Below are 13,162 nucleotides of genomic sequence, written 5' to 3'. Positions count from 1 at the left end.
AGGATGTTGAGCAGCTGTACAGTGCTGTGTAGATGTATATGGCAAAACACATGCATGTACAGGTGTCCATGCGTATGTGTGCATTGTCACTGCTCAAGTCCATTCCGGCTGTGTCTGTGTTGATTTGTGACATATACACAGCATCCAGGTCAACAGTAGTACCGTGGACACATCGAGGCATGTGCAGATAGGTAAGAACTCAAGTGCAGGCAGATAGACATGCCCACAGCAAGACAGCATTTACATGGAGTATGAACACTGTAATGAGGTGACACACATATATGGTGATGATATCCAATGCATAATGGGTGTGACATGTGTGACACAAACACGTCAGTCGTGTCAGTGTCATGGTGCTTTGCAATGATAACTGTGCAGATGCAGTAGATGCCATAGAAATGTATGTGCAGCAGTATCTCTGAACATCTCTGAAACTGTGACCTGTCACTATCATTATGTTTTACAGATAATGCCCCGTACACGCCTCCCAGCATACACCTGCCAGGAGGATGATGTCCTCATCCCACTGCTCCATGACAACTATGACTTGTTGTTCAGCCATGTGCTACAGCATGCCCAGCAGCGGGATGACCTGTGGCAGGATCTACGCAGGAAGGTGAATGATGTGGGTGGCCATAACTGCACCTACCAGCAGGTGCGCAGACACTGCATGGACCTGATATGACATGCAAAACAGCATGTCACTGCAATCGCCAGGGAACAAGGTGGAACAGGTGGTGGGCCACCAACCCAGCCCCCACTCACACATACCGAGGAGATACTGGCCAGTCTGGGGACATCCAGGGAACAGCATCCAGAAACACTAGCTGCCATCATGGAGGTGGGTGTCTCCCAACCAATAAGCCTGGAGTTGCCTGGTAAGTCAGTAATGCACATATGGCTATTATATCCCATGTAGTTGCACGTGTCACTGTTCATAATGTAAAGTAACGACATATGCCAGGTATGTGGACACACATGCTGCATAGTACAGTATGCTACATTGTGTATGCACATATGTGCATACTATATGCTATTACACAGGTGAATGTGTGCACAATCACAGTGCAACCTGTGGCTGTCATACAGTCATGGATAATGTACATACTGGTGTGTCACCCCTATACAGGTACCTCTGGCGTGCTGCACAGACATGGGTCCGTTGCAGGTGAGACTGTCATCAGTATCAGGCATGTTACAGTGTAGATCTATTTGCCATGTGGCCAGTTAACACTTGCACACCTGATGTTTGTTCCAGTCACGATATGCAGGTTGCACCAACATGCATTCACACACGCCACCCATGTGCAATATATGCAAACGTAATGATACACAGACCTGAAACCACAGTACATGTCATTGCGACATATGTGGTCAGCTGTGCATACAACGGTGGAGGTGTTCTACAATGGAAGCATATGTAGTATACATTGGAACAACATGTGCGGTACGCACACAGTACCACACAGTGAGCTGTGATATGGGCAGCCCACAAGTGTCACCATTGTGTCATATGCCCCCGCATCAGGTGCACACACTGTGATGTGCCACCAGACATGTCCCAGACATGTAGTGTCCTGTCTGCAATATTGTCACACTATCACATGACCTATACCCTACATACCAAACATACAACCCGTTGTCTGCATAGACCTGTGGAATGTGACATATCTGACATGTATGGGTGTATATCATATGGGACCACACAGACATGTGGAGAAGATGCCCATCACACACAATGGCCACCACATGTGCACACATGGCCATGAGGGATGGCCTGAGACATGTAGCCACACAGTACATGGGATGTGTATACACCCTGTTGCACATTGTCTACACATGGTCCAATTATAGCCCTAGTTGACCGATTATACAGTTGATGTGGTACAGTGGACAACCTAAAAGCCTGTGCATAGCTATTGGAGGTGTCACTGAAGTCTACCATATATGATCTGTCGAACATCACGACTGTGTTGCAGTTATGGTTATGCAATGTGTACACATTATGCATTCTACAGCAACATACATGCCTCATGTTGCCATACAATGGCACAGTGTCTGTACTTCACACTGTATAGCAATGTAGACGGCTCACACTACCCTCCCGTGCTCATGCACATTTAATAAACATGCATTCTATCTGTAGGGCATACACACAACACTGCAATGTGAAACCCATTATGATGCTGTACATGTGTCAGGACACCATTGTGTCAAACATGTATGCATGTTAATGCACATGTCAGCAGATTACATGTCAAGGACACATCAGATGTGTAGTGTTATCCTGTTCTGGCCCACGTGGTGTATCACGGAGATGCATGCATACAACCATGATTGTGTGACCTGCATGGCTACTGATATGACACCTGCTTGCTGTAGTGTGCACCCCAGGGAGGTATGCTTACTAACACTATTAATGTCTGCCCTCTGCTCTATCGCAGGCATGCTGCATGCCATCTGACAAATCACATGCATGGTGTGCCTGTGTGTGTGTCTGTGTGTGTGTCTGTGTGTGTGTGTCTGTCTGTGTGTGTCTGTGTGTGTGTGTGTGTGTGTGTGTGTGTGTGTGTGTGTGTGTGTGTGCATGTCTGTGTGTGTGTCTGTGTGTGTGTGTGTGTCTGTGTGTGTGTGTGTCTGTGTGTGTGCATGTGTGTGTGTGTGTGTGTGTGTGTGTGTGTGTGTCTGTGTGTGTGTGTGTGTGTGTGTGTGTCTGTGTGTGTGTGTGTGTGTGTGTGTGTGTGTGTGTGTGTGTGTCTGTGTGTGTGTGTCTGTGTCTGTGTGTGTCTGTGTTTGTGTCTGTGTCTATTGTACTTTACAGTATTTCTTTGCATTCACAGGTGATGTAGGTGCGTTACCCTCCTGCGGTCCATCTGATATTAGTGTCCCCACAGATACTAGCGGTGATGAACATATGCATGAGGTACAGGCAGGGTTGTCAGGGGCTGAATCTGTGCCAATGGTTACCATCCCAGCTATGTCCCCCTCTTCCCCGCACACAGTTCTGCTGCCAACACATACCACATCACCGGTGGTCATAGAGGAAGGACAGTCAGCGTCTGTTGGCATGGGACAGGAATGTGTGGTGGTTACAGAAGGTGTGTCTGCACACCATGGTGTCAGTGTAATGACTGCAGATGTGCCACACAGGCATGTGGCCAGTGCTGCTCATAGGAGGACCTCTGGCAGACATGCACCTGCAGGACAGAGTGCAGCAGCTGGTATCACCAGACGCATGTTCCAGACTGTAATGGTGGCACAGGCACGTGCTGAATGGCAGAACAGAGAAGGGCAGAGGCTGCAGAGGGCTGCTATCCACACCCTAAATGACAACATCCAGGCACTGGCGAATGCTCAACAGCAGATTGCTAATGTTCTGGATAGGCGACTCGGTGAAATGGTTGGTATCCTTGACCGAGGCATAGCAATCTGCGAGCGGGTGCTGTCTGTGCTGGAACACCTGGTAGGAGTGAGGCGTAGGCCACGTGGACGTAGGCCAGCAACTGCACCTGGTGTAGGTCGACGTGACCATGCCACCTCACATGCCCGCTCCCATAGTGCCGGTAGCAGTAGCAGTGCAGCTGCTGCTGCGCTGTCAACACCAGGACACAGCAGGCCACGTGGACATGGCCCTGGACGGTCTCAGTGGGGACACGTTTCCAGCGGACATGTGTCGTTGGACAGTAGCCACTCTGTACCTCCACCTGATACTGCCCGTGCAACCCCAGGCAAGCACAGGTCACGTGGCCATGGACGGACACAGTGAGCTATACAACCTGCACTGTACAATCTGGGGCTGTCAATTATACCCCGTGTAGGCATCACAAATGGCAGAACTGTGTACACACATACACGCACACAGCAAACACAACTTTAGGGCTCCACAACACCCACATACATTCTGCACAGATATGTCCAGTCAACCCACCGGCCCTTACACACACACATGATGTTATCCATTGGTGCAGCCTATGCCCCTGGCAAACATATCACCCTGTGCATATGATGAAGCCTGTGCCGCATCCCTGTCATCCACACCATCGGTGCAGGGTTATGCACAAATATTCTGATGCACAGGGTGAACAGCATAGTGAGAGGTGTGTATGCATAGTGAGGGATGTGTATGTTGCAGTGGTTGTGTGTGAATACTGAGTTGTGTATGTGACATAGGTTTGTGTACTGTCGACATGCACCGGTCACACCATGTAGTGCAGGTGCAGCATGCATTGTAATGTGTTCACGGTATGTGTCTCGGTTACATCTGTAGCAGCATGTTTGTTGTGATACCCTGGTTCCCTCCTATGGTGTACTTGCATGTGCCTACAGGTAGCAGTGTTTGCAGTCCCCCACGTGTAACTGTGGAGTACACACAGGCACGTCTGGCAATATCAGCATGCTACATGTACCCTCATCCTGAGTGTTGGACACACAAACATGACACAGATGTCTGCACATATACTGCACCTGATGCATGTGGTCGGTGCCACAGGCTACACTGGACAGAGACGTGACATACATAGCAGGACATATTACAGGTATGGTGACATGGTGCAGGGGTTGTACACAGCGGCCTGGCCAATGATGATGTGAGGTGTTACTTGGTAGCTGGAGGCCACACTGTGCAGCAGTAGGACCCGTAACAGTACGTGAACATGGCCGCAGTCACGGGGTGTACACCACTATAATGCACACCCCATAGTGTGCAGCTGGGGACCCTTGCCTGTGTGGTCATCACCCTCACAGTACTATGCACCCACACGAAGTGTCACAGAGAAGGGACATGCACAGGTAGCCAGTATGGCTGGGACCTATGGCATCAACAGGGTTGTGCAATGCATCACCATTACGGGTTAGTCAACACGTGGGGCCAGTGATAATTTCCCACCGTATATTAGCATACACACTCACACCAAGCACCAGACATACATACAGACACACACACACTGTGGTGACCACACATGTGTATATGGACAGCCGATGTGTGTGATGCACATCACCGGCAAACGTCATGCTTCCCACACTGACGTATGTACAGTTCTCTACAATGGTGTACAGGGATGTGTAGCAACTGGGATATATTCTCCGCAATATTTGGCAACCCTGGTCACACATTCGGACACACGTGGCAGTGCTGGGAATGATACAGCAGCCATATGATGACACGTTGGCTGGACATGCAGCGGTATTGATTGCATTATGTGTACCAATGCTATATCTGGCAAATGTGCTGCTATGTACACATGGGAGGTTGTAGGTGTTACAGGTGCCATATGACATATAGTTGTTAACACCTGACCGCTGTGTATGCATTATGTCAGCACCGTCACGTAACAGCAACATAGCGTACAGTTAGCACATGGCATGATAGGATGGTGTGTGACACAACTGTGAGCCACCCCCTGCACACATACATCTAGACAGGTGGCTCACCACGTTATGTACACACATCCCTCTATACATGCTGTTTGTATGTCACCGTATACAGATGTCAATGATGGGTCTGCATTGCGTCTGCATGTCGTAGGTAGGTGCAACTCTGTTACAGACATCGGCCACTGCACATGCATGTTTGCTGCATGCACAGTACAGATGTCACGTGTCTCCTGTTGCCATGTTTGTATGCATTGCTATTGTTGGACATGTGTGTTGACATACATGACACATGGACTGCGGTATGATATCATGGGTGTCACAGGCGACCAGTACAGGGGTATGTGTCCCAGTCAACACTGCTACCCCCTGTAGTGTGAGCATTCAACAGACATGGGCCCACCTTCAATTCGCATGTGTAGCATTGATTGGGCCAGTGTTATGCACGAGGTACGTCAAAGGCCATGTATGTATGTGTTGTGTTTGCAGTCCATGCACACATCCACACAATCACGTGTACGATGGACCCAGACGTGTGTTCATTGGTGTACAGCAACAGTCAGGTGTCACAGCTGTGTAAGGGCCATGGTATGTCATGAGCCGACCTGTTCATGTATACTGGCATCATTGCAATGCATAACACCTGTTGGATCCCTGTTGGTACGTGTGTACTCTGCACAGCTGGTGTACACCGCTGTACAGCCCAGTGGTCATGTGCAACATGGAGTTGTGGGACCGTAAGGCTGTGTAGTGCTTCAGCAACGACATGGTGCTGACTTGACAGCTACAGTGTACACTGCAGTGTGTACGTGTGTGACCTGCACCTGTGACAGCTGTGATGGCAGCTGTGGGTGTACAGGTCACTGCATGTGTGACCGCCCTGTGCGTGAGGGCAGTTACACCTTACTGTGCCCTTCTGTGTGTACACTCCATCTGCATGCAAGATTGCCCTTTGCAACTGCTAAGTGTGTGAGCATGCCCAGTACGCCGTTGTGTAGATGGACACACAGTACATTCCACACTGTGCCCCTCCATGATTATACTCCATGTGCATGCAAGATGGCCCTTTGCAACAGCTAAGTGTGTGAGCATGCCCAGTATGCCGTTGTGTAGATGGACACACACAATACATTCCACACTGCGCCCCTCCATGATTAGACTCTGTGCGCATGCAAGATGGCCCTTTGCAACAGCTGTGTGAGCATGCCCAGTATGCCGTTGTGTAGATGGACACACAATACATTCCACACTGCACCCCTCCATGATTAGACTCCGTGTGCATGCAAGATGGCCCTTTGCAACAGCTAAGTGTGTGAGCATGCCCAGTACGCCGTTGTGTAGATGGACACACAATACATTCCACACTGCGTTCCTCTGTGATTAGACTCCGTGCGCATGCAAGATGGCCCTTTGCAACAGCTAAGCGAGTGAGCATGCCCAGTACGCCATTGTGGAGATGGACACACAGTACATTCCACACTGTGCCCCTCCGTGATTAGACTCCATTTGCATGCAAGATGGCCCTTTGCAACAGCTATGTGTGTGAGCATGCCCAGTACACCGTTGTGTAGATGGACACACAGTACATTCCAAACAGACGTGTGATACTAAGCATGTGGGCATGGCCATTGACATCCTGTATAGCCATGGGGGTCATCCAGGCACCAGATGTCCAATTTCAATGTCACGATGGATGCCTACATTGAACACACTTGTTGCTCTCTCGAAGGGTGTACTGTCTGTGGCGCATCCCATATCTATTCAGTGTTTGTTGTGCTCCGTAGATATTTAGTTGGCCCGTTGACAGCACTGGCGTGTTTATGTACGTCTACCTTGGGATGGTAATATGCTTTCAGACCGCTCACTCTCTAAACATTCCCTATCAGCGTCTTTGCCTTTGCGGATGATGTCACCCACCTAGAAGTATGCCTCTGAGAGTGCTGTGTTCAGTAATCTTGGTAGTGTGTTCTGTAAATGTGTAATGCTGTAGTGTGTTAGAGTAGGTAGGTGTGTGTTCAACTCCCAGCCCTTCCAATTGTGTGTGTGTGTGTGTGTGTTTCCAGCTGCCTGCGGACACCGTAATGCTTTTAGATGCCTCACAACACATACATTTCCTATAGGCATCTTTGCCTTTGCGGATGGTGTCACCCACCTAGAAGTATGCCTCTGAGAGTGCTGTGTTCAGTAATCTCAATAGCGCGTTCTGTAAATGCGTAATGCTGTAGTGTGTTAGAGTAGGTAGGTGTGTGTTCAACTCCCAGCCTTTCCAAGTGTGAGTGTGTGCGTGTGTTTCCAGCTGCCTGGGGACACAGTAATGCTTTTAGATGCCTCACAACACATACATTCCCTATCGGTGTCTTTGCCTTTGCGGATGATGTCACCCACCTAGAAGTATGCCTCTGAGAGTGCTGTGTTCAGTAGTCTTGGTAGCGCGTTCTGTAAATGCGTAATGCTGTAGTGTGTTAGAGTAGGTAGGTGTGTGTTCAACTCCCGGCCCTTCCAAGTGTGTGTGTGTGTGTGTGTGTGTGTGTGTGTGTGCATGTGTTTACAGCTTCCTGTGGACACAGTAATGCTTTTAGATGCCTCACAACACATACATTCCCTATCGGCGTCTTTGCCTTTGCGGATGATGTCACCCACCTAGAAGTATGTCTCTGAGAGTGCTGTGTTCAGTAATCTTGATAGCACGTTCTGTAAATGCGTAATGCTGTAGTGTGTTAGAGTAGGTAGGTGTGTGTTCAACTCCCGGCTCTTCCAAGTGTGTGTGTGCATGTGTTTACAGCTGCCTGTGGACACAGTAATGCTTTTAGATGCCTCACAACACATACATTCCCTACCGGCGTCTTTGCCTTTGCGGATGATGTCACCCACCTAGAAGTATGCCTCTGAGAGTGCTGTGCTCAGTAATCTCGGTAGCGCATTCTGTAAATGCGTAATGCTGTTGTGTGTTAGAGTAGGTAGGTGTGTGTTCAACTCCCTGCCCTTTCAAGTGTGTGTGTGTGTGTGCGTGTGTTTACAACTGCCTCAGGACACGTTAATGCTTTTAGATGCCTCACAACACATACATTCCCTATCGGCATCTTTGCCTTTGCGGATGATGTCACCCACCTAGAAGTATGCCTCTGGGAGTGCTGTGTTCAGTAGTCTCGGTAGCGCGTTCTGTAAATGCGTCATGCTGTAGTGTGATAGAGTAGTTAGGTGTAGGTTTGATTCCCAGGCCTGCCAGATGTGTGTATGTGTGCATGCTCCCGTCCACCTGGGGACTCAGGTTATGCTTTTAGACACTTTGCAATACAGACGTATCCTGCTGACGTCTTTGTCTTTGCGGAAGTTGACACGCACCTCGTAGAATGCCTGTGTGTCTGCTGTGTTTAGTAGTCTCGTTAGCGTGTTCTGTAAATGCGTCATGCTGTATTGTGATAGGGTAGTCATGTGTAGGTTCGATTACCAGCCCTGCCACATGTGTATGTCTGTATCTCTCTCTCTCTCTATATGTATATATATATATATATATATATATATATATATATATATATATATATATATATATATATATATATTCTTTCCATAACCCTGCTCTTGCATGGGCAGCTGACTGTTTTATGTATCGCATATTTGCATAGCTTTCACATACCAATGGGGTATGTTGCAACTCCCAACATTGTCCATGCAACGTCCGTGTTATGGGCGGTGTTACACGCCCTTACAGGCGTTTGCTGTATATCTTGGCAGACATTTATCCTTGCTGTACTCTCACTGTACTCATACACGCCGGAAGCTTCATGTATCATGGCCTAGTTTTGATGTGTGTATGTCTATTTGTGCTGTGTGCATGGCTGTGGGTATGTCCCAGTATCATCATTTGTAAAGGTGATAGCCCTAAAGGTTCTTCATGTACACTGCTGTGTCATTTGCAATGTCAGCACATACCTGTGGACAGTACTGCACGTCTTACTGCAGCGCATGTCATACCTTCTGCATTATCTTGCAGTCGATATTGCTGTTTCCTCACACATGTATCTGTTTCTGTTCATACCACTCCACCTCCTAGAGCAAGTTGCTGGACAAGGCCTTATCTGATAGTGGGACACATAGGGGCAGTATTGACATGTTGCTCTTACAAACGTAAATAGTTGGCACAATAATAGGTTTTGCATTAGTATGGCTTTTCTGTCGGATTTGGTGTCTTACGCACATGTTTGTCATCATTTCATGTCTTCAGTTATCATGGAAGTGCCAGAATGTTACTGTTATGTGGAACACACCCAACATATGAGGCAGAACTCTGCACATTCATCGTAAATCTGTACAGTTGCGGAGTATGTGTCTGTAACAAAATATCAACTTTCTGACACCAATGCACACACTGTATGGCGGCATCACAGGCCACATGCCATTACATTTATATTGCAGGACACACCCACCCAGACAGTTGTATTCCTCACACAGGCCAACAGCTGCTTATCCACACTAATTGGTCTATCATGTGCCATATGTGTGCGCCGGTATTTGCGCTTTCCATCAGTGGCAGAGCTCACGTACGTGTCTGGGGGACTGGACATTGTTACGGTGACACTGCATGACACCCTGAGGGACACATTACATTTGTGTCTATTAACCGTCCACATTGACATTCACAGGGCATACGTTGTCATTCACATTTGTCGGTGTACATGCGTGTGACTTGTACATGTTTTCTCATTTGTCCTGATGTCTTTCTTCTCACCTGTCCACCTAGTATCACAGGTTCTGTACATGTATTCTGGACAGGTTACCTTCATATCCCTAACCTATACACATTATGGGTAAACACCCTGACGTTTGACCTTGTTACATTTGTCATAGTGATGTGCCTTTCTGGTACATTGCTGGCAAGGCATTACGGACTGTGCGGTAGATAATAGTGACTGACATTCCCATTACATGATTAGTAACACTCATAACATCCATATTCATGGGTACGCCAGTATTCTCACCACGTTCTGACTTTGTCTGGGGTATATCTAATATAGTCCCTATTTGTATTTCATGTACTATGCCTTAGTGCAGCTGTGTTATTCTGACAGTCTGCCAGGTATTGTTACCATCTTGGTCATACGCATGTCCATCCATGATTATTGCCTACATGACACTGATATAGGGCCCTACATATTGCCAAAATGGTTTCTGCAATATCCAGTGGATGGGTTGCCCCATTATTGGGGATATAAGCATGTGCTATACCTACATCACTCCCGCGGGGCGGGCCTACGAAATCCCTGCCAAACAACACCTAGGCCCATATCTGCATACCCATGATTCCCATACCTGACAACCCTCTACAGTACCCATTACACATTTTTAATGTGTGCGTTACTGAAGTGTGGAGACACTTATATGCACTCCCCACTCTCCGGATATCAGTTCGTACATCATACATTCTATCGACACATGTGTCATCACCCTTGCACCTGATACTGTTGCATGTACAGCTATTTCGTATTTGCTGCGGTCACTTCTTTTGCGTCAATGTCGGTTGACACTACGTATTCTAATTTATGGAGTCCTGCAATGGACACCTATCTGCATGTTTAAAGTGTAGAACTTGCTGGACTGTCACTTTCTGGCCAATGTTTTTGAATGCTGCAGTTTATTCACCTTTCCTGCATGTCTGTTTGTCTACCCATATTAGATGTAATTAAGCCTATTTATGTACATATGTCATATCTACGGGACATAAGTCTGTTGTGTATACATATATACATGTACAATCCTCATTTCATAACTTGCTTTGGTTTACGTCTGTGGATTATGTGTATACACATATATCTATATCCATACCATACCTTTCCACTATACAGATTGTTGCTGCGTGTACAGCTGCTTGCCCCTTTATCTTCGCTGTGTTTTACATAAACCTGTGTCTATCTGGCAATGTAGTAGCATTTCATCTGAGACCTATGGTGGGGATTTATGGCAAGCAGTTCAGGTTACGACTATATACCCTTCGGAGAATCCATGCTACTGACACACCCGTTATTCTATCCACTTTCTATGTTTGTTCTGGCACATATCTGGGGTTTGTCCCTATATGTAACGATAGTTTGCATGGCTTCGTCCGGTTTCATACTTTACGAGGTTAATGGGTTTGAGCCATGTATAACTAACGTGGGGGAAACAGCATTCATTTACTATGCTGTGAGCAGATCACACACGCACAGGCGCACTTGCATTTCCTTATTGTAGGTTACGCACAGGCGCGCATACATATCATTATTGTGGGTTACATATGTTTACTAAGTCTTTGTGCTTACGTGGACTTTATTACTTGTGACAGTACCAGTACTTATCTGTAATCCCGTTAACGGACGTTTGCGAAACACACGTTCACCTTTACATATTTAACTGTCTGTACAGCACAGATGCATTCATTACACTTTCACATTATATGTGCTGTAGTCGTTGTTCAACCAGGACTGCATTCACATTGGCCGGATGCTGTAACCAGTATACGTTTGGTGTTCTGTCTCATTTAAATGCATACCCATAGTACATAGCTACATTAACATATGCCTCTCTGCTTCACTTACGTCACAGGCATCCATTCTCCTGCTGGGAAGAATGCGGTACTACATGTTACACATTCCCTATTCCCTACTGCTCTGGACCCACGCTGCATATTTCATCACTGCAGGGATATTCAGAACCCAAAGGCTTATATTCCTGACACATACAGGTCTTTAATTGTCAGGGTGTTCATGTGGTGATCTAGGTTTATGCTTGTTCGACTGGTGAACGTAACTGCACTGACCATGTTCAAATGTCAGACAAAGCACATGGACAGGGATTGTACATTTTGTACATTTAATCTGTTTACAGACACAGGTGTTTGGGCACCTGTCCGCAGCTTATGATGTTGGCAATACATAATATGGGTGGGGGTGGTTACGATACATAATCCACGGTGAGTGGTGTTCCCATTCACATTTGACTATTTCCTGTATTCATTCTTACGGGGGTTATTATTTTGCACATGACATAACTATGAATTAACTACGAGTATGCAGTAGTACAGTCAACATATGTGACGGTTTGTTACAGTATATTTGTACGGACCTCTGTAATACTGGGGACTACTCCACATCCTTCACAACAATTCCTGCTTATGTACATACTATTATTCAGTGAAATTTTGAAGCTTGTGGGAACAGTAATTACATCTGTCCCTATTTGTCCTCCCATCCTTTTGGGCTTTGTCCAGGTTTTGTTGCTGTAATAGGTTGAGAGGTGGTGTCGGTATGTGATTGAGTTGAATATATACTGTCGATAATTCGGTGGGGTGTAGGGTTACCACTTGTTCCTCTTTGTGAGGGGAGGTCCCACTTTGGACAGTTGTGTCCTGCGACGACACCTAAGACATGGCAAATGTCCTGTGATTTTAAGACAATAATATATTTCTTATTTTCTGTACTAGTTGCATGATACAGGTATTTTGTATCTGGTGCACATAACTATTATTTGGGAGAGCATAAGCTATTCAAATGCTATGGCATAAGCTTTTATCTTGGCATACACGTGTATTTCTGTCCTTTGCACTGGCCGGTGGTATGTTTTATCCTGCAAATTCTCACATTTCTACAAGGGATGTCCCACCTTGGCCATCTGAACAGGTGGCAACCCTAGTGGGTGACCTGCATGATGGGCAGCTGTTCCATCCTGCGTAGTATGAATTGTATGTCTGTGTAGAAACTGAACAATACCGTGACTACACATACATGTTTTGTCCAGATGTGTACAGTAATGGACACCGTGG

Source organism: Protopterus annectens, chromosome 3.part0 (assembly GCF_019279795.1).
Source record: "Protopterus annectens isolate FY-2018-M chromosome 3.part0, PAN1.0, whole genome shotgun sequence".
Lineage (NCBI taxonomy): Eukaryota > Metazoa > Chordata > Ceratodontiformes > Protopteridae > Protopterus > Protopterus annectens.
Note: the sequence above shows the minus strand (reverse complement) of the source record.